Below are 22,001 nucleotides of genomic sequence, written 5' to 3' on the forward strand. Positions count from 1 at the left end.
ACCCTGTCTGCAGCTGTGCCTGGCTCCCTTATTTCGATGTGTGCTACTTTGGCGTGTAGACGTTCCCTCGCAGCGCCTATTTCGATGTGGTGCCGCACAACGTTGATGTTGAACATCGATGTTGCCAACCCTGGAGGACGTGTAGACGTTACTCATCGAAATAGCCTATTTCGATGTTGGCTTCATGTGTAGACGTAGCCATTGACTGTCAAAACAAAAAGCAGTCAAGTAGCACTTTAAAGACTAGCAAAATGGTTTATTAGGTGAGCTTTCGTGGGACAGACCCACTTCTTCAGACCATTGCCAGACCAGAACAGACTCAATATTTAAGGCACAGAGAACCAAAAACAGTAAGCAAGGAGGACAAATCAGAAAAAGATAATCAAGGTGAGCAAATCAGACGGGGGTGTCTCATGATAATGAGTGTCATGTTCAAGCCAAATTATCAAAAAGCAGAGCAGAAACTCCAGACTGGCTGTAGGTTCTATAATAAGATTTCACCAAACCAGTGTGAACAAGCACTGTACAATCTTATCATGGATTCATCAACAGTCTCCTTTAGGCATTCATCTCTCTTGCCACCCAGACAACTTGGACTTTGTGCAATATGGTTGCTATATACCAAAGATGACAAAATGTTCAGGTTATTCCTAGTGCAAAAGGACCAGTCACTTTCCCCGGGTCAATTTGTACCATAGATCTTACACTAAAGGGGTGCGTCTACACTAGCCGGCTACTTTGAAGTAGCTGGCACAACATCAAAACAGTATGCGTCGCATCTACACTCACCGTGCGCTATTTTGATGTTGAAATCGACGTTAGGGGGTGAGATGTCAAAATCGCTAGTCCTATCCAAAGATGGGAATAGCGCCCCACTTCTACGTTCAATGTCAAAATAGGACGTTTGTAGACGATCTGCTTCCCGCTACGTCAAAATAGCGGGGTCCTCCATGGTGGCCATCAGCTGAGGGGTTGAGAGACGCTCTGCCCAGCCCCTGCGGGGCTCTATGGTAGCTGCATGCGGCAGTCCTTAGCCCAGGGCTTCGGGCTGCTGCAGCTGGAGGTCCGTGCTGCGTGCACGTGGTCTGCAACTTGTTGTCGGCTCTGTGGATCTCGTGTTGTGCAGGGTAAGCGTGTCTGGGAGGGGCCCTTTAAGGAAGCGGCTTGGGGCTTTGCTGGCCCCTTATTTTGGTGGTGAGCGCTTGTGTGTGTGGATGCTCCGCATTTACTTCTGGGGCAGCTCCTTTCGATGTCCTCCGTTGCTATTTCAACATTGAACATCGATGGCACCAGCCCTGGAGGCACAACATGATGGCTATGTCTACACTTGCCCCCTTCTTCAAGAAGGGCATGGTAATCAGAGTGATGGGAGATTACTAATCACGTATTGCAGTGAATATGCATCACTTCATTAGGCTCGTTCTCCCCCCATGGCAACTTTGAAGTGCTGTCACGCTGTGTAGCCTCAGGAACTCTGAAGTGCCCACGCTACTTTGAAGTGCTTTTATCCGAAACATTTTGACAGAGTGTTGGCAACAGAATTGCATTGTAGGAAGATGTGTTGACAGAGAGGCTTCCAGTTCACCGGGCAGCCCTGTTTGCAGAGCTTCCTGTCAGCTGTTCTGTCAACAGAGGGAAGGGCAGTCTCGCTGCTCTCTGTCAAGAGAGTGGATTGCTCTGTTGATATGCTTGTATATGTAGATGCACTTTGTTGACAGAGTTTCTGTAGACACGACTACATCCGCAGATAATACTGTCGACAGATGCTTGTAGTGTAGATGTAGCCATAAAATACAACTGGGAATAACTTACATATTGGAGCATGTAACAGCAGTAATGAGAATATGGAGATTTTTAACCTCATTGGCTATGTCTACACTAGCCCCAAACTTCGAAATGGCCATGCAAATGGCCATTTCAAAGTTTACTAATGAAGCACTGAAATACACATTCAGCGCCTCATTAGCATGCAGGAGGCCACGGCACTTAGAAATTGACGCGCCTCGCCGCCGCGCGCCTCATCCCGATGGGGCTCCTTTTAGAAAGGACCCCACCTACTTCGAAGTCCCCTTACTTCTATCTGCTCATGGGAATAAGGGGACTTCGAAGTAGGTGGGGTCCTTTTGAAAAGGAGCCCCGTCAGGATGAGCTGCACGGCAGCGATGCGCATCAATTTTGAAGTGCCGTGGCCACCCACATGTTAATGAGGCGCTGAATATATATTTCAGTGCTTCATTAGTAAACTTCGAAATGGATGTTTGCATGGCCATTTCGAAGTTTGGGGCTAGTGTAGACACGGCCATTAAGAAGTAAAAGACACTTAATGGAACCTGCCCATTAGAAGATAAAAATGACAGACATTTTAAAAACAATGCTGGATAGGCAGACGTCAACACATGTTTTTTTTTCTGTATCTGGACAAGATGACCTGATTTCAAATAATGACAATGCTCTTTCCCTGCTACTAGACTTTCAGGAGGATAATAAACAATAGGCACTAAAGTTAAATGTTTTAAAACCAGCTTTTCTGGGTAATGTGAGTCCAAGAATTTTAAATGAGATGGAAGAAAGCTAAAGGTGTCAAAGTATTTTTAAAGTGTAAGTGGGACAACCCAGAAAGTGATAGGTCTATCAGCTTGACATTGATCCCAGGGGAAAAAAATAAGTGACTGCTGCAGGACTTGATAAATAAATAGTTCAGGGAAGGTTGTACACTTAACAGCTGTGTCTACACGTGCACTCTACTTCGAAGTAGCGGCACTAACTTCAAAATAGCGCCCGTCGCGGCTACAGGCGTCGGGCGCTATTTCGAAGTTAACTTCGACGTTAGGCGGCGAGACATACGATTGAAGTGGATGTCTGTCGTCTCTTCTCTAGAAAAAAGGGGCTCTCTATTTTATTACTTATCACCAAAATTATTCAGTTCCACGCAGATGCATAGAATGAGGTTAGTGTCAATCAAAAATATAAACATAAGAAATGAATGAAGTCATCTGGAGTCATGTAAATTAAGACTTCCAAATTTTAGAAAATATGTTCCTGTTAAGGAAATTTGTCCTTTCAATTGTGTTTTCTCTCATTCTTTTTTTCTCTACTAAAGGTTGAACCCCTCTAGTCCAGCACCCTCGGGACCTGACTGATGCCCAACGAGAGAACTTGCAGAACCGTAGGAGGTCAGTATGGTCAAACAGTAGAAGTATTGGCAATGCTTCTAAGGTACTGTACATGCAACAACAAATAAGATGCAGGAAATTATACAGATTGTAAATAGATACACTGACTTGTCTTCATGCAAGGTACTTATCAGGAAAGAACTCCCTTGGTACTTATAACCCCTGTGGTTTCATATTTAGAACAATTTGTGAAAAAATACTCAGAGTGTGTTTCTATATATAAGAGTGAATTCTGAACCAGTCCTGCAGGATTATTTGATAATTTTCACAGTCTACTTCCTTAATGATTTTAATTATAAAAGTCATAACAGTCTAATAATATAAAGTGTGCCAAGAAGGTTTTAAGCCCAATTAGAATTGAATGACTTAACACATGCAGGGAACACTGACATCAAATACTATTTTTGTGGATTCATGTGAATATGAAATACACTTTGAATCCTCTGAATTAATTAAAAAGGGATTTATTGTAGGCAAAAAATGACCTCTTGCAAAGATAGTCAAGAATTAATTTTCACTGATGAAAATGACTACATTTTCCAAAAGATCAAAAAGTTGGGAATACCTTGTAAAAACCAGAAACAAAACAGACAAAACCCCTTATTCTGCCCTAGGGAATAATTGTGAAGGGAAGTTGTGAAGGGAAATTGGACTAACGGAGTATTTTGGGTCCTGATTTAGCAACATACATAAGCATATGTCCACAGCAAATATATGAAAACTCCCATTGACTTATATGTGCTAATCATGCACTTCAGGTCAGTCATGTGTTTACACATCTTGCTGAGTCAGGGACTTAGAAGCTGACTCTATTCCCATTTTTTAAATAGATGGTCAACTAATCGACAAGTCAAGTTCCTCCTACAATAGCTGTCTCCTCCTCCTTCTACCCATTTCATTGTATAGTTTAAAACAATGACATGTTTGTTTTCATATATTACCAAATTCTACCATGCTGTAATTATTTTCATTTTCACAATCTTTACCTTTCAAAACTGTTTGTGAAACCTTCTACGTCCATTAAAAATCTTTGTGTGCTTGGTAGGGATCTTGTCAAAAAATAAGCAGTCCCGTAGCCCTTAAAGACTAACACATTTATTTATTAGTAAGCTTTCATGGGTAAGACTCACCTCTTCAGATTTTCAGATTTGGTCTTGCCAATGCCTTTAAAAAAACAAAAAACTGGAGCTGGTACACAAGCAGCTCCCCACCCCCAGCCAATCCCATGGCTGGGGATGCTAAGGTGCTGGTACTCAGTACAGGCAAGTACTGGTACAAAAAAGCACTGGGTCTTACCCATGAAAGCCCATTAATTAACACATAAATTTGTTAGTCTTTAAGGTGTGAAGTGTTTATATCTGGTATTTATATTTATTCTGCATTATTAGTTAGCTAAGAGAAAGAACTCTTCCATTGTGTCATTTGTTATATTACAATTAACAAAACTGAGCTGAAAACAAGTTAACACCTGAACAAGTACCTCCAAAAGAAAATAGCAAATCACTGCATCCAATGAAGATACAAAGTAATAATTTGGAAACATCTGCTTTGTACTACACACCCCTCTAAGAATAAAAAATATGAAGTAATTAGGAAAACTTTGAGATGGAATTCCTTGTCCTAATTCCTTGTCACTAGCAACTGTTAATGTTTCCCCTCCTGCCAGTACAGGAAAGAAACAGAGGCTCAAAATAATAGAAGATTTAATCCAAGATTGTTGTTTTTTTAAGAAGACAAAAATCAGCACGTATAAAGTGAGGGAGACAAAAGGTGACTGGAAACAGATGGTTGTGATTACACGTATGTTAGCTAAAACCTGACAAAGTGGTGGCTGGGAGAAGAAAAGGGTCTTCCAATACAACGAAGAATAAACTTTTACATATTGTACTTAAAAGTGAATACATCTTGTAGTAAGCAAAACAAACAGTGTTATAAGAATCAGCATCAACTAAAAACTGGCATATTCCCTTTTTTGTTTTGTCTCAGATTACGTGACTTGTACATATTTCAACATTACAGCCTCATAAAGACCAACCAGTGTGTTAACTACCGTAAAGGACTAATGCTCTGATCCTGAAAACTCTTTATTATACACTTAGTTTTACACGCATGAGCAGCATCATTAAAAGTGGTGGGATGACTCTCTTATGTAACATTCTACATGTGTAAATGGTTGCTGGACTGGCACATTAGGAAATAATCCTTCTCTTATTGACGTCACTGGGGCAAAATTCCTAATGTCAGATGGACCCTTTAAACTAGGTTGGCAGGGATTTGAAAGTTCTTTGTACTGCTTCATGTTGTGTGTAATTCTTCTGCACAAAGCCAGAGCACAGCTGTGGATTCAGAACAAATAACATCATATAACACAAAATCTTTCAGTGATAGTGGAGAGTATATTGTTAGGATTAATTTAACTAGATAAGATTTATATGCCCCATTACCATCATATCTGTTGCCTTATAATCTTAAACCTTACACCACCCATTTATGACAGTGTAGTATTATTATCCCGCTTTTTAGATGGGACAAAGTGACTTGCCCAAGGTCACACAGGAAATCTGTTGTAGAGCAGATGCTTGAGTTTAAGTCTCTCCCTTGCACCAAGCCTTCTGTGTGACCAGGAGAGTGGTGGGCCCTCCCTTGTACTCACCAGAAGAGGTGCAACGCCGATGGTGAGAGCATGTAGGTAGGGGGTGACACTGAGGGTGGAGATACATGTGAGCCCTTCTGCACCCTCAGGTGCTAAGGGCATCCAGGGAACCCAAAGTGAGTTTGTACAAGATCAGTTACAACTGTTTCTTGATTTTCCACAGTGATTTCTTTTTACAGTGAGTTAAGCTGTAAAATTTCTTCAATACTGGCTTTATTTTAATAAATTCACATTGTCTAAAAGGCTCATGGATAAAGATTCCATTATTTTAAGAGTAGATATTTATGACCTTGATTAAGGAGGGCAAAGAATACAACCTGCACGAACTGCAGCATTCCTGTTAAGCTAAACGGCTGTATCTACACTACAGTCCGTTTTTGGAAGGGGATGCAAATGCAGCTAGCTGGAAATGCAAATGAGATGCTGGTTTACTTACTGCATGCCTCATTTGCATAATGGCAGCCACTCACTGTTCCACAAGTGATGTTTTCAAAAAAAAAAGAACAAAGAGCGTAGACAATGTTAATTCAAAAGGAAACCTAGCTTTCGAAAGCACCCTCATATTTTACAGGAAGAACAGGATTTGTTTTCTAATTAACCTCGTGGTTTTTATCCAAAAATCAGCACTTCTAGAACAGCAAGTGGCTGTCATTATGCAAATGAGGCACGCAATAGGTAAATCAGCACCTCGTTTGCATTTCTGATTATCGGCATTTGTATTCCCTTTCTGAAAGGGGAATATAGTGTAGACACATTGTGCTGTACATGTTGGTACAGTTCGAAATTAATGTTCTTTGTCATTTTTTTCCATGAGATTAAATTGTGACCTGGCTTTGAAGCTTTCAAATTTTAATTTAAATACCTCTAATGAAAGCACCTGTTGATCATTCCACTCCCTTTTAACAATAGTCATAGGCTATGGCCACACTTGGCCAAAACTTCGAAATGGCCATGCAAATTTCAAAGATTACTAATGAGGCACTGAATTGAATATTCAGAGCCTTATTAACATTAGGATGCTTCTGCTCATCTGAGAACAATAGGGGAATTTCAAAAAGTGCAGGGTACTTTTGAAAAGGACCCTTGTGTAGCCACACCAAGCTGCACGTGTTTGAAAGCGGTGCTTTCGAAGCTCTGTGGCTGGAAGCATTCAAATGCTAATGAGGTGCTGAATATTCAATTCAGTGCCTCATTAGTAATCTTCGAAATGGCAATTTGCATGGCCATTTCGAAGTTTTGGCCAACTGTGGCTACAGCCATAGAATCATGAATATGTAGGCCTCAAACGGTCATTAAATCTATCCCCTTGGCTGAGGCCACAGTTGGCCAAAACTTCCACAATCTATACTGAAGCCTGTTCCAGAGCTTAATGACCCTTAAACTATAGTGAAGTCACTGTCAGAAGATATCTTGCAACAAAATTTATGTTGACGTCCACACACACAAGTGGGCAAAAAGTGATCTACTTTGTCAATGGTAAGCAGCCAGACTCCCTGGCTAGTTTCTCAATATAACTGGCCCTGGAATCCCAGAAGACAGGGCTTCATGGATGGCAAGCCCTTCCAGGAACCTTGGCCAGGCAAGCCCTTCAAGCGTGTCCCCACCCCTTGTTCACTGCCCATGCTGAGGCTTGCCTACCCCTCTTAGGCACAACAAAGCTACTGAAGGACTCATATGCTTGCTGAGAGAGAATTACTTCTTTCCAGTCAGCCATGGTACCAGAGCAGCCCCCATGTTTGCATGGGGCCCTCTCTCTGCTGCTTGAGATGCTGCTTGTGCTGCTAATGGACATCATCCACCACCTCTGTGGGACCATGCCTGACACCAGGACCTGAACCAAGGAGCAGGACCACAGTTCCCCACCTGTGTTTGCCTCCTGAGGTGATCAAGAGTGTCTGGAGGTACTTCACCAGTTCTGACTCGTGGGACTCCTGGTTCTGGAGCAGTGGTCTGACCAGCAGTGGCTCCACAACATCTGCATGAGGAAGGAGACCCTCATGGAGCTCTGAACCTGGCTCACCCCTGTCCTCCGCAGACAGGACACCCACCTGCGGCTAACCATCCCGCTGGAGAAGCGGGGTCACCATTGCCCTCTGGAAGCTTGCCAACCCTGACAGCTACTGGAGGCTGTGAAGGAGCAATGGTAGTGGGGAGCAGGGGCATTGGATGCCAGTGCCAAAACCAGCAATGCCTATCAGATGGCTGTGGCTGCATTAAATCTGGTCCTAGGCCCGCACCCACCACTCTCATTCCCAAGCCCGCCACTCCAGGTATGTCGACATATTGTCGACAAAACGCATTTTGTGTGTGGATGCTTCATGAGTTTTGTCAACAAATCAGGGTTTTGTCAACAAAACTCTCCGGTGTAAATGTAGGGTTTTTTTCTAGTATTTAATCTAAACCTTTCTTGCCAGAAATTGAACCCCTTCTTTATTGTCTTACTTTCAGTGGACATGGGAGCAATTGAGAGCATACCACATAGGTGTAACAAAATTACAAATTCTCAATCACATCCAGTTTGGTCCACCAATCCACCTCCACACAACCTGGTGTAACAAAAGTAGTGATAAAAAAACTCCTCATGATAGAGGCTACATACTGTTTATGTGCTGTACTGCAGTTTGCACTGCCAGGCATCTAAATTATTGGTTCAGACCAAGTTTTAAGAAAGTTCTTTTCCCCCTCATTGAGGCAAAACTTCAGAAAAAAAAAAAAATGTTTCCCATAATGCTTCTAGAAACTCAAATCTGTCCCACCAACCTGAGATTTGTAAGAATGTTTACTTAATTGTATCAAGTTTTATCTAGCTCTGTGATGCTGACTGTGGACAAGGACTAGGACTTAAAGTGCTGATTTAGAAGCTGTTCCACTGTTCAAAGATTTGAAGACCAATCTTTCAGTACCAAGAGGTAGGTAATTAAGTTTCAATAAGAGAAAATGTTCTGGATGCCTCTTCAAACTGAAAGCAACCTCCAAATCCTTTGGAGGCTTGACTATTTTGCTAGTGCTGGGCATCTTGTTCAGCTCATTCCTTCTTTCACTTATACGTGCTGCTTGTTTTTCATTTTTCCCAGAAAAACTATTGAAATTTTTGGACCTTTCTTTTATTACGTGTGCCATGGTAACGTTCAATATATGAGTGATATAATCTCTGTCCAGATACACTTACAATCTAGAAGACAAAAAAGCTGAACAAAAGCTGGCCAAATGCACTTTAATAGAAAAATCCACTGCTTACAGGCATATACAGTGTTAATTTGATTTTTATTTATTTATGGTGAGGGAACTTGTTTTGGAGAATTGACCTCATTTATGTATTTACTTTTATTTTGCACACATAAAAAATCACAAGGATTTCCTAGTCCTAATTATTCAGAAAATTTCTTGCATCCATTACGGAAGACTGGATCTTCAGGAACTTGTACTGAATTTAATAGTACACCTCTGCACAACGCTGCAGAAATTTTGGATGAAATTTCGATCTTAGATGCGCAAGCTTGTCTTTTATTGAACTCCCTTCAGGTTGTGTTCCATGAAGTCAAAATCTGGGCTGGAGTTGTTAATGAACTTGCATTACAGAGTGCTCAGCTAATTAAAGGATTATTAAATTTGTAAGGATCAGCACTCAAGTGTTAAATTGTGATATACTCTTCATTTACTTGACCACATTCCATTACTCCACATGAAGTGTAAGCTGTTATCTAATTCTAATACAACCATAAAAACCTTTGTTGATGTCACTGTATTATACTTGCAACAAATATTGTGCCAGGTATGACACATGGCCAGAAACGGTTGCCATGGTTGCCTTATTATTTTTTCCGGTAGAGACTAACAGATCTACCTTTATGACAATATAGAGGCTTGTGAGAAAAGTACATAAATGGTAAAGTCAATTAAGTGCTAAAAAAGGTCTCAGAGGGTAGCCCTGTTAGTCGGTAGCTTCACAAACAACATGCATTCCGGTGGCTATTTAGAGACTAATAAGTTTATTAGGCCATGAGCTTTCATGGGTAAAACCTACTTCCTCAGATGTAAAATGCTAGTTAGGCTAGAACCTTGAAACTCAAAAGTGTAGTGTTAAAAATCAGAGGTAATACTAGTTAGCATTTACAATATATGGTAGAACTTCTAACCATGTAAACAGACATTTCCATCTACCACTTTAACTGTTGATTCAGAGATCAAATACAATATTAAAATGTAGATGAATCTTGGGTAAAATAATGTCATTATTAAGATGTTGCTTTAAAGATTGTGACAAACTGTTTAATGGATAGATTACATTATGGTAATCGCCATATTGTTCTGGAAAAAGAAGTCTACATCCAAAGCCTACTGTTTTCTCCTAGGTCAAGAGGCTGCTGTAAATGTATTAAGTCCCTTTGGATAGGATCCCTTTTTTGTCTTATATTTGCTTGGATGATCATGGGGAAAACTGCAAGACATAAAGGAAGAGATCCCAGAAGATTCTGGTTTCCTTAAAATGAACATTAATTTAATAACTCTGCACTAACATGAAAATACCCATCTGCAATGATAAGATCACCATCATCACCTCAAGAAATGATCTCAGATATAGATGTATATTGATCTTTTAACCAATACTCTTTCCTTTTTAAGTTCATGTTAGTTTAGTCAAAAATAAGCATCTGTAAGCTTGTAGTTAGGACAAGTTCTGAAATATTTATGGACCTGGAAGGAAATGAGTGTCGATGTTGAAGTCTAAAGCTGGGTACTTTAAGGGCACTATGTTTTTTGGACTTCTGATTAACCCATAAATCTAACATAAATCTAAATATTGGAATAAAAACTGACTTTGGCATTTGGCCATTCTACTTGTTGCAGTGCACCCTAACTGAGTGACCTCAGTTGGCTCCCCATGGTCCCCAGATATCACTTCCTGCTTTATTCTATGCATTCGATGGACAAGGCTTGTGTAATATGCACCTCTTCAACATTTCATGTCATCCTTATCATTCAGTTCATGATCCATGGTTTCTTTACACCACTCAAATCTTACTCTGAATACAGTTAAGAATTTGTTCATGAACTTTTGTATGGCACTCATCACTATAACAGTACAGTGCTTCATAAATGGTAATGCATATATCTTTCCAGCACTCCTGTTATGATAATATCATTTCCATTTTACAGATGGGAATCACAGATATTACTGATAAAGTTGTGAGGGTTCAATTTTAGATGACAAGATTATTATTATTATTATTATTATTATTATTATTATTATGTTAGGGAATATAGCATTTTATATAACTATTTTTTCAGAACATAGCTCCCACTGACTTCAGTTTCAACTACGATTACTCAGCTTCTTTATAAATCAGGAACCAGCGTATCAAGTGGGGTGCTCAGAAAACAAAGGTATACCTGAGCAATATTTAAATGACTTGCCCAGAATCACACAGAATCTCTACGGCAAAGCCAGGGATAGAATACAATACTCAAGGATGGCATTCAACTAATTTAAACATGCGACCTTCTTTCGCTTCAAGAAGTTCCAGGCTCATTTCACTCACCTTCCAGTTTCTCCAGTACATGAAGCACTGTACAGCCATGTTAACTACACAGCTTTGAGCACCATCCGTCCTGTGGATAATGAATGAAGCATGGCTCTGAAGGAAAAAATAACTTGTAAACATGTATCATAATATTTATGGATTGTTGGGATGCTTCTTGAACTTTGCAGAGCACGTGAAAGGAAAAAAAAATCCAACCTTTGAATTTGGGCATTGGGGTGCAGTTAGATTTTCCACTTCCACCAATATTTTTTAACTGAATGTTCCCCCGAGCTAGTCACCTTCACTGCTCCTCATTTCAGAAGACTAAGTATCAAGTAACTGTGAAAAAAGAAAAAAAAAGATGGATTCAGATCAGCAGTAGGTAAATTAGTTTGGAAAAAACATTTAAAAAAATAAGCACAAACAGCTAAACCATTACATTTTAGTTGTTTTCCTGCATTTCTTCTTCTTCTTGGAGTTAGAAGTGCTTAATACCAAAACAACGTATTCTTCAGCTATCTCTCGACTAACCAGAAAAAAAAAAAAAAGCTTCCTTGATTTTAGGAGTAAGGGGACTTCGAAGTTGCCCAGGCACTTCAAAGTACAAGCTGACACTTCAAAGTTTAATACTTCGAAGATGCTGCTGGGGAGAATTAGCTTAATAAAGTGCTGCATATGCACCACAACACTTCATTAATTATCTCCCAACACCTTACTTACCATCCATCCTTTGAAGTAGGGAGCTAGTGTAGACGCAGACCAAGTGTAGTTTACCCATTGACCAGTCTTCCCCTCCTCCTTTACTGTGCACTTCTGATTGAGTTTCATTTGTGCCAAATGAAAATATTGTGCATTGGAAACATCCCTATTTTGAGTAAAGCCCTGAAAATAAACCAGTAAAGAGCACACTTTTTTTAATGTACTTGGTGGAAAGCCAGAATATGATAGTTTCCATGGTAACATTTTGGATGGGAAGCCAAGCAAGAAAGTCTGTTCAACTACCTAAACTTTTCACACAGTTTTACCTTCCACTTCACTTACATGGACTCAACTCACAGGGTGAGCACAATAGACAAAAAAGGAACAAATGCAGAACATCTTAGCAAAGCTCTAGGAAGATGATTAGTATCCCATTAAAGCACACAGTCTCAAGAGAAGGGAATTAATTTCTGCTTGAGTGTCTGAAATGTCTTGATTCCCCCTCCCCCATCCTTTTCTTGTCCTTTGTATTGCTAAGATTTTTAAAATGTACTTCTATTCTCCCTGGGAGAGTTGGAAAACTATATTATATCTTTGGTTTGCAAATGATAGGTAGTTATCATTGCACATTCAGAAGCACACATTGAAAGCTGCATTCATGGACAGCTGCATTTTCATAGATACTTATTTTAGATTGATCATCATAAAAATACAAAAGTTATTAATCTTATTGAAATGGAGATGATGAATTTGAAGGTATTGATTTTTACATGTAGGCTGGGTCTACCCATGCCCCTTCCTTTCGAAACAGGCATGTTAATGAGCGGGTTCAAAAGATGCTGATGAGGCTCTGCAATGAATATGCAGTGCCTCATTAGCATAATGGCAGCCGTGGCAATTCGAAAGTGCGGCTTTTGAAATCACGCACCGCCCATGGAGACGGGACCTTCCAAAACGACCCCCACAGTTTTTGAAAGGGCTTTTTCCTATCTGGTGATTGGAAGAAGAGCTTTCAAAAACCGGGGGGGGTCCTTTTGGATGGTCCCATCTCCACAGGCGGCGCGTGATTTGAAAAGTCACACTTTCGAATTGCTGCAACTGCCATTATGCTAATGAGGTGCTGAATATTCATTGCATTGCCTCATTAGCATCTTTTGAACCCGCTAATTAACATGCCCCTTTCAAAAGGAAGGGACACATGTAGACACAGGGGTACTATGTAATGCAAGAATAGCTGTGAATCTGATCATACAGATATCTTATTTTTACTGTAATATAAGAGCACAGTGAAGCTATAAACAACTACCTATGAATGCTCTGAATTAGGTTAAACTTCATTTTTAGATCTGTTTATTACAATTCCTATTTTAATATTAGACTGCACATTTACTATTGAATTATTAGTGCCTGGCTTTAATTCTGTCCTGTATTGCTCCTGCTACCCTCACCCCCCAGTGCTGGCAGCTTGATGAAAATTAGCAGTCTTGAAAATTCAAAATGGCTGCTAATTTGCATATATGAGTGTCTCATTTGCATTGTCATAGCAGAAAATAATCAGTGAAGATGTGGTTCTGCTGGCTAAAACCCTCTGGCTGTGTCTACACTAGCCCCCTTCTTCAAAGGGGGCATGGAAGTGACAAAGACTGGGGAATATCAATGAGGTGCTGCCATGCATATGCAGCACCCTCATTAGCATAAAGGCAGCCATGTGAATTTTGAAGCTGCTAACTTCAAAATGCTGACAGGCAGTCCAGACACAGCCATGTCGAAATATGTGCCCAACTTTGAAATTCCCTTACTCCCAAGGGAATTTCAAAGGTGGGCATGTATTTTGAAGCACCCATGGCTAGACTGCCTGTCAGCACTTTGATGTTAGCAGCTTTGAAATTTGCACAGCCACCATTATACTAATAAGGCACTGGATATGCGTAGCAGCACCTCATTGATATTCCCTGGCCCATGTCATTTCCATGCCCCCTTCGAAGAAGGGTGCTAGTGTAGACACAAACTCTCTCTCTGTCACCAGCCTCTTATGCCTTGTATCCTTTGAAAAGTGCTCAGCATATGATGTAGTATTTTCTTTTAATGTATTTTAAGTGTGTATGCTCTTACTTTATAGCATTGGGAAGGAGGTTCAAAATGGATGTGTATGATGGTTGTAAGGAAGAAGTCTGAAGAGACCATTTTTTTCCTAAAGGCTGAAAGATTCTAGTATCAAGAATACATTTCTCAGACTAAAGGTGTATTTTCTTGCTTTTAAATAACAATTATATATGCTATATATTTGAGATCAGGACCTATCATTCAAGTAATTTAAATCCCACATCACTAATATTAACATGACATTACTTCTCTCCTACTTCTAATCAATGTATTGATGTCCATTGCTACTCTGGCGGCTTGTCTACACTTGCATCTAACTTCGAAGGGTTGTGGTAGTCAGGGTGACAGGACATTACTAATCAAGTACTGCAATAAATATGCATCACTTCATTAGGCTAATTCTCCCCCACAGCAGCTTTAAAGTTTCAAACTAAGAAATTCTGGCATGCGTGTAGCCGCGGGCACTTTGAAGTGCCCACACTGCTTCAAAGTGCTTTTACTCCCCACGATTATACAGCACTTCATTAGTAATCTCCCATCACCCTGATTAACATGTCCCCTTCGAAGCTGGGGGCAAGTTTAGACCCAGACTGGATGTCTCTTCACAGTCTCACTGTAAAGACCAAGAGAGAAATGATGATATTTACTCACTTTTTTTCTTTCCATTTGTGCAGAAGAATGTCAGTGTGTTTGTGAATGTGACAGAAGAATCTATTTGTCCAATGCCATTATAGTAGCATGTGTACACACACACACACACACACACACGTACATTTTGTAGCGGGTGGGCGTGCTGATTCAAAGAACATATTTTAAAGCAGCTCCACTTGGTCTTGAAATCTAGCTTGACACAATTACTAACAAACATGAAGCCTTCTTGAAACATTTCCATCAACCAACAGCAATGTGTCTGAGCATTATTTATCCCTCTCACAATGAGATGTTTCTGCCCATCAAGAAAGAAGTCAAAAATACAAGGAAGACCTCTCTGGTGCAAGAGTGTGTTCCTAAACTATTGCAGTTAACCAACATGTTGAGGGGCCAGTTGCACAGCTGAGGTCAGTTGCCATGGGGCTGGCTGCTGTGTTTGCTGAGGGGCTGGTTACACTATTACAAGGCAAGGGATGGCAGCTGGGTCTGCCTGACTGGTGGAGGTTAAGGGTTGGAGGAGACAGAGGAGAGCTGGGTTCCCACTTGCCCAGCTACGGGTGCCGAACAGGGCTGGCTGCTGGCCCCAGCTCAAATAACCAGCACCTTTTATTATTCAGCATCCCTGATTTCCAGATAATAAAGAGCATTGTGCAAACTCATTGGGATGGAACATTGTCCATGCACATCGAGAGCATTCAGTAAATAACAAATGTAAATAATGACTAAAACTGGTTTAATAATAATTCAGCTGTTATTTTCATTATTCAAGTCATTCATTCAAATATTTGTTTTACATTTTTGAAAAGATATGATGATAATAACCAGGATTCAAATTTTCACTGGATTTATGGAAGTAGTCTTATTTTAATTATCTATTAACAGTACATTTCACAATAACCAAATAGGCTGACACTACTTATTTCAGTTTCTGAAAGAGCCAGCCCCAAAATAGCAGAAGGCTAGTAGATAAGTATTGAGGAATGCTGGCAGAGTATTAAAGAAGTCTGCATAGTATCTGTCCACAGTTTTCCTATGTTAAACAAGTTATGTAATTAAATTTCTTGAGCACAGAAGACCAGATCTAATACCACTTGGAAATTGGGTGGTATACATGGGCCACAATCTCTTTTTAATCTTTGATTTGACAACAAAGCATTATTCCCTATAAACTTCAAGTTGGATCCAAAACAATGCCAATGAGAACATTTGAAGCATTTATCTTAAAATGTGATTTGTCAGCATTAGAGCTGAGTGAAGCTTCATCACATGGGACATCTAATACTACCTTGGATAAACCACTGCAGGAGACAACTTCCATTGCAATAAACAGAAAGTAACTCACCTAAAATGCTTCTATCATCTCAATTTTATATGATTGTCAGACCACAATCAAGACCTAGATACATAAACTTGTACAAGTACCTGATTATCATGACATTTTGCACTTTGATAAACATTCTTCAGAGAAGCAGAGTGAAATTTCCATTGTCTCCTACTATTTGTAGCATTAGAATTGCAGAACACACTCCTCTGCATTTTTGGATTGCAATAATAGACATAAACACACACACACACACACACCACCACCACCACCACCAACAACAAAACAAAAACAAAAGCAAAAACAAACAAAAGTCTGACCAATGTATTTTGGAAAAACGAAAACTAGGGTGATCATTTACTCACTTGGACCTGATGAAAAATTCATTGAAATCAAACGAAACAAAGCCTGGGAATTTGGATCAGGCCCCTTGGTCCTACATTTTGAATGAGTAAATATAAAGAACTGAATTTTGCCCAATTTCATGACCTTTTGAAAATAAATTAACTGGAGCTTTGTCTTTCTTTGTCTTTTGCACTCAAGTTTCTTTCTACTCTCTGGCTGTTTACCCCCCGCCCCACTTTTATTGTAATACAGAAAAAAGATGTGAAGACCTAAAACTTTTAGAAAAAACAATTTTGAATCACGAGTTTGAAACGCCTAACTAAAGATAGCTCCAGTGCACTGAAGCCTTGATCCTACACCTCTGAGACCTGCCATTGACTTGACCAGGAGCAGATTCAGACCCTAAAACTGAAAGCCTATGAAAGTCTCCTGCTCAGCATGGTACTTAAAGAGCATACTTATAATTAACAATGGATGCAAACAGCAGTCACACTGTTTTTATAGTACTATTCATATTTGTAAGCACATTGCTGAATCTGGAGTTAAGCTATAGGGCCCAGTGAGGTCAGTGAGACTCACACAATTTACTTCGAGAGGATCTGCATCAGACTCATAACCAGGAAGACTGTCATGAACAAAGTTGAACTTTATGATTGTTGTAATTGTCCAGAACAAAGAATGACTGGCACTAAATTTCCACTACCTATACAGACTTTTATCCCCTTCTTAATCAAACCTAAGAGCTGATCTTAGGAGGAGGAAGAATGATGAAGAGATCACTTATCTTCCAGACAGAAAGTTCAGAACTTGAAATTTGGCCAGACTGTGACCTCAGCCACATTTGGAAACACCGAGGATAATTCCAGTGAATGAGAGTATAATTTATTTCACTGTATTAAATTAGTGTGAAACTGAAGAACTGAAATTCATAGGCAAACTTGTCAATATCTGACTGGATCTGAATAGAGACTGGGAGTGGCTAGCTCACTACAAAAATTAATGTTTTTCCCTTTTGGTATTATCACCTTATCGGCTATTTGGTGTATGTCACATCTACCCTGATCTAACTGGCCTCCTTAGGATTGGTCCTCTCTAGTAATTTAACACTCCTATCTCTGCATGTGTGCATATCCATGTTAAACTAAAGTTTCCACTTCACGCATCTGACAAAGTGGGCTTCAGTTCACAAAAGCTTATGTCCAAATAAATGTGTTAGTCTTTAAGTTGCCAAAAGACTCCTTGTTGGCTTTGTAATAATTTTAATTGCGCATTACTTCTTTACATTTATTTCCTTTGGCATTTTCCTTCTACCTTGTATCTGACTTTTATTTAGAATTATCCCATATGGATTGTGCTTTAACTGTGGGAAATTGTCTGAATTAATTAATAAAGGTTTAGTTTAATTAAATTGTAAACAAACTGCATACACTTCTGCCTCGCTTACATTAGCAAATGAACTGATGACTTAATTAACACCAACACAATCTGTTTTCAAGATAAAGTAAAAGCCACATATTAGTTAAAATGCAGGTTATTGCAATGACAGGGTTTTAAATATATCACATTTTGATTTTCAGAGGCTAATCAGGAATTATAGGCAAATATGGCATATATAGGCAAAAGACTGGAAAAAGGCAAATATAGTGCCCATCTATTAAAAGGGGAATAAGAACAAAACAGGAAACTACAGACCGGTCAGTTTAACTTCTGTGCCCGGAAAGATAATAGAACAAGTAATTAAGGAAATCATCTGCAAATGCGTGAAAGGTGGTAAACTGACAGGGAACAGCCAGCATGGATTTGCAAAGAACAAATCATGTCAAACCAATCTGATAGCTTTCTTTGATAGGATAACGAGCCTTGTGGATAAGGGAAAAGCGGTGGATGTGGTATACCTAGATTTTAGTAAGGCGTTTGATACAGTGTTGCATGATATTCTTATCAATAAAGTAGGTAGAGACAACTTAGATGGGACTACTATAAGGTGGTTGCAAAACTGGCTGAATAACCATATTCAGAGAGTAGTTATTAACGGTTCTCAATCCTGCTGGAAGAGTAAAACAAGTGGGGTTCTGCAGCAGTCTGTATTGGGACTGGTCTGTTCAATATCTTCATTAACAATTTAGATATTGGTATAAACAGAATGCTTATTACGTTTGCAGTTGATACCAACTGAGGAGGGGTTGCAACTGCTTTGGAGGATAGAGTCAAAATTCAAAATGATTTGAACAAATTGGAGAAATGGTCTGAAGTAAACAGGATGAAATTTGGTGCCGCATTTCAAGAAAGATGTGGAGAAATCAGAAAGGGTCCAAAAAAGAGCAACAAGAATGATGAAATATCTAGAGAACATGACTTACGAAGAAAGGCTGAAAGAAATGGGCTTGTTTAGTTTGGAAAAAAGAAGATTGAGGGGGGACGTGATTGTGGTTTTCAGGTATCTAAAAGGGTGTCATAAGGAGGAGGGAGAAAACTTGTTCTTCTTGGCCTCTGAGGATAGAACAAGAAGCAATGGGCTTAAACTGCAGCAAGGGAGGTTTAGGCCGGACATTAGGAAAAAGTTCCAAACTGTCAGGGTGGTCAAACACTGGAATAAATTGCCTCAGGAGGTTGTGAAATCTCCGTCTCTAAAGATATTTAAGAACAGGTTAGATAAGTGTCTATCAGGGATTTTCTATACAGTACTTGGTCCTGCCATGAGGGCAGGGGGCTGGACAAGATGACCTCTCAAGGTCCCTTCCAGTCCTAGCATTCTATGATTCTATGATTCTAGTGTATCAAATAAAACTGCACAAAAGTTTCCCAGTGTTTAATGTATCCTCTTACATTCAATAACTCCATTAATCTCTGTCTATATTTAACCATGATAGTCAGAAAAGTGACAATGGAAAAAGGTGCCTTCTGAATCAACAAACCTATGGCTTGGATTATATCTGTTCACTTTAATATATAACATGTTTCTACTGCTTTTTGACACATGTTAGCACTGCAGAGCTAAAAGAATAAAAGGAGTGTTAGCTTGATTCTATTCCATTTTGTGGATCAGAAGGTTTTTTTTAAAACAAAATTGTCAGACCACCAATATATTATTTTTCCCATTTAAAAATCCTCAAAGAAACCTTCATATATTAAATGAACAATAACATGAACTTTACAGAGGGTTCCCCTCATCCATCCACGAAATATATTAAACACTTATAAAATAAGACAACTCAAAGGCTGCATCTACTCTACCAAGTTTTTGAAAAAGAAACAAAAAACCTGCAGGGAATCTACGCACAAAAGCTACATCTACACTAGAGGTCTCTTTCAAAAAGTGAAGATTTGAATGATTCCATTAGATCTTATTAGAAAGATCGTTTTTCAAAAGAGCACGTCGACACACAAAAAGCAGATCCAGCCTGCAATCCAGTTTTTTGAAATATGGGTCAGCTCTTTTTAAAGAGCTGAGAGGGAAATGGTGTGGATGGGGTCGCATGGCTGATGAGCCCTTCCAGGGCTCACAGCCAGCTGCTCCCTCCCTTAAAACGTCCTTCCCAAATTCCCATGCCCTGCTGTCACTCTGGCTCACAGAAGTTTCACAAGCCGCGAAGAACCTCTGCTTGCCAGCCCATCCCTGAAGGATCCTCAACAGCAGCTCCTTCTGTTGGAGCTGCACATCCTTCACACCTTGGGTTGCCACCTGTGCATGGTGGTCACTGCCACCCTCCTACTCCTTCTATGGTCGACCTCCATTTCCGGGGGCTGGCATTCCCCCCAAGTGCCCCAGTGACTCTGGAGCCACTGAAACAGCTGCAACTGGTGGGAGCAGCTGGTGCTGGGGGACTAGGATGATGCTCAATGGCTGCAGAATTTCAGAATGAGCAAGAAGATTTTTCAGAAGCTCTGCTGCTGGATCTTCCCCAGTCTTGGCTCAGCAGGACACACACATGGGGCCCACCTTCCACCTTGAAAAATGGGTGGTAATCACCATCTGGAAGCTGGCCACCCGAGACAGCTACCAGTACATAGGTCACCAGTTAGGAGCGTGCAAGGCCACCTTCGGGGCTGTCATCATGGAGGTTAGTCAGGCTCGGCTCATTTGCTTACCACAGGGAGTGTGGAGTCGTAACCCAGGAAAGAGGGAACCTTGGCAGAAGGGGTTAGGAAGGCAGAGGTATGGGAGGGGGAGCAGAAATCCCCCCCGAAGGCCTCATAACTCCACATACCTTTCCTTCCATGCAGGTCATGCACGCCGTCAATGCAAGGATGCTGCACGTGATTATCCACATGGGGATGTGGCTGCAACTGTCTCAGGATTTGCAGTGCTCAGATTTCCAAATTGCTTTGGTGCCTTGTATGGAAAGCACATCCCCATGAGTGCCCCAGAATACAGCGCAGGAAGGTACATCAGTAGAAAAGGCTACCACCTGGCAGTGTTCTAGGCTCTGGTGAACAGCAAGGGACACTTCATGGACCTTTATGTGAGCCAGGCAGGATGGACACATGATGCCAGTGTGTTCCGTAATTCCGAGCTCTGCCACCACGTGGAGGCTGGGCCATTTGTCCCCTGTAGGGTGGTCAGGGTCAGGGATGCGACCATGCCGCTCTGTATTCTGGTGGATGCTGTGTAGCCCCGATGCCTTGGCTGGTGCGGCCCTACACTGGTCATCCCAAGCCCTCCCAGGAGGTATTTAATGCTTGCCACAACTGGGCCCAAAATGTGGTGGAGTGGGCCTTTGAGTGCCTGAGAAGTCAGTGCCTCCTAACACCCTGGCTACAGAACATTTCCCAGGCAGTGGGTGCCTGTTGTGTCTTTCACAATATTGTGGAGGGCAAGGGTGAGGTGCTCCCCGCATGTTTGGCAGCAGAGTAGGGTCCTGGCCCCATATTGCAAGTCCCTGCCCCAAGTGAACAGGCTCCATGGGAAGGGGTCTGCATTCAAGCTACTCTTCAGGAGACCTTTGCCAATGAGCCTCAGGGACCCTCACATATAACCCATGTGGGCCTCCCTGCACATGCAACACTCTCCATCCCCTCACCGTGATCACACCACACACCCACATCCATCCCACACCATCCCCTCTGCCAACATGATGGAGCAATATATTATTTGAAAAATAAAGATTATATCTCAATAAAAACAAACATTTTGTATACTATATAAAAGGTTCACCTGAGTCGGTGGGGTTGGCGGAAAGTGGGGGAGGGCTTAAGCCATACAGGAGAGTGGGGAACCAAAACTCAGAGTGGGATGTCAATATCAGTGGTAGTAGAAAGGGAGAAATCTCAACTGGGATGAGGGGAATTCGGGACCATAATCAGGAGGTGGGAAGAGGGAATATTCTGGGTGGGAACAACTTAAGCGGGAGTGGAAAGGGTAATGGGGACCTTAACTAGGAGTGGGGAGAGATGCACTACTCCACAGCAGGGATGGATGGCCATGAGCCATATAGGCCCCATGTAACCCTCCCACATGTGGTACAGGGTCCATGGCAGGTCTCTGAATGGGTGAGCAGCACAGCAAGGTAGTGCCTGGGAATGGGTCTGGCATC

The sequence above is a fragment of the Carettochelys insculpta genome, chromosome 2, assembly GCF_033958435.1.
Source record: "Carettochelys insculpta isolate YL-2023 chromosome 2, ASM3395843v1, whole genome shotgun sequence".
In the NCBI taxonomy this organism is placed as follows: Eukaryota; Metazoa; Chordata; order Testudines; family Carettochelyidae; genus Carettochelys; species Carettochelys insculpta.